This window comes from Aplysia californica, unplaced genomic scaffold, assembly GCF_000002075.1.
Source record: "Aplysia californica isolate F4 #8 unplaced genomic scaffold, AplCal3.0 scaffold00733, whole genome shotgun sequence".
NCBI classification, from domain to species: domain Eukaryota; kingdom Metazoa; phylum Mollusca; class Gastropoda; order Aplysiida; family Aplysiidae; genus Aplysia; species Aplysia californica.
This window is the reverse complement of record NW_004798003.1, coordinates 234,356-235,456: the sequence shown is the minus strand read 5'-3', so window position 1 is coordinate 235,456 and position 1,101 is coordinate 234,356. Positions and strand designations below refer to the sequence as shown.

Here is a 1,101-nt window from a genome sequence, read left to right as displayed (position 1 = left end):
GGGAGGGGAGATGATTACAGATCCTAGAACCATCTTCCTTTCCCGAGTAAATACATAAATGAATAATAAATTGCATTTTATTGATCCCTGCAGAGTAATTTGGGTTACAATAGCAAACATACATAGATCTACATAAATACATAATTATGATACATACATACATAAATTTATATACATACATCCGTAAATACATACATAAATGCATACATAAATACATACATTAATACACAATATTACACCGATACAGAATAATTTAACAAACATGCAATAACTTTTCGCCATTCTACAGGTTCCCCCTGTATTTCTTGCTCTGGTTTAGTTTTAGCAAGCATTCTACTGCACTTGCAGCACAAGTGCTGGAGATTAGAAGTGTTACAAGAGAGTAAAAAGCACCAAAAAATAAGGAGAGATTTATAAGGATGATTGATGCTGATGATCATCATCCGGTGCCTTGCCGACTGGCGTGGGCGATCATGGACCTCCACTTCACTCAGTCTTGTGTTGCAACAATGGTGTCTGTTGTTCTTGCTGCTCTCAGCCATGTTGTCATCTTGTCCAGTATCTTTTCCCTCTGTCTGCCTCTGCCTCTCTTTCCTTCCATCAAACTCACCTGTTGTTACAATATTCTCCAATGCTACTTTCCGCATTGTGTGTCCGGAGACATTTATTGCCTGTCGCTTTCGTATATTCGTCATAAACTGTCTTCTGCTGTTTACTTCAACCAAGACTTCTTCATTTGTTTTTCTAGCTGTCCATGGGATACGTAGCATGCGTCTTATGAACCACAACTCTGTCCCCACAATTGTTCTTTCCAGCTGTTTACTGATTGTCCATGCTTCGCACCAGTATATTAGGATTTGCTCGATGTAACTTTTCAGTACTCTTTTTCTCGTTTCCAGTGACAGATTGATGTTTGTGAGTATCTGTTTCATTTTGTGGTAGGTTGCTTTTGCTTCGCAAATGCGGTTTTTAATTTCGGTGTGACATCTCCAATCTGATGATGTTATGGTCCCCAAATGTTTAAAAAGGTGTACTTGCTTGAGGGTAGTGTCATTGATTTTGATATTGCATGTTGGGGTTGGAGTTTTTCTGCTTTTCACC

The 1,101-nt window shown here is 38.7% G+C and overlaps 1 protein-coding gene across 1 annotated transcript in view; it reads right to left on the bottom strand.

The window, feature by feature from the left end:
* LOC101848551 (E3 ubiquitin-protein ligase DCST1) overlaps nucleotides 1-1,101 on the bottom strand; it is a gene marked incomplete in the record, with an annotated part of 19,384 nt that overhangs the window by 1,194 nt on the left and 17,089 nt on the right.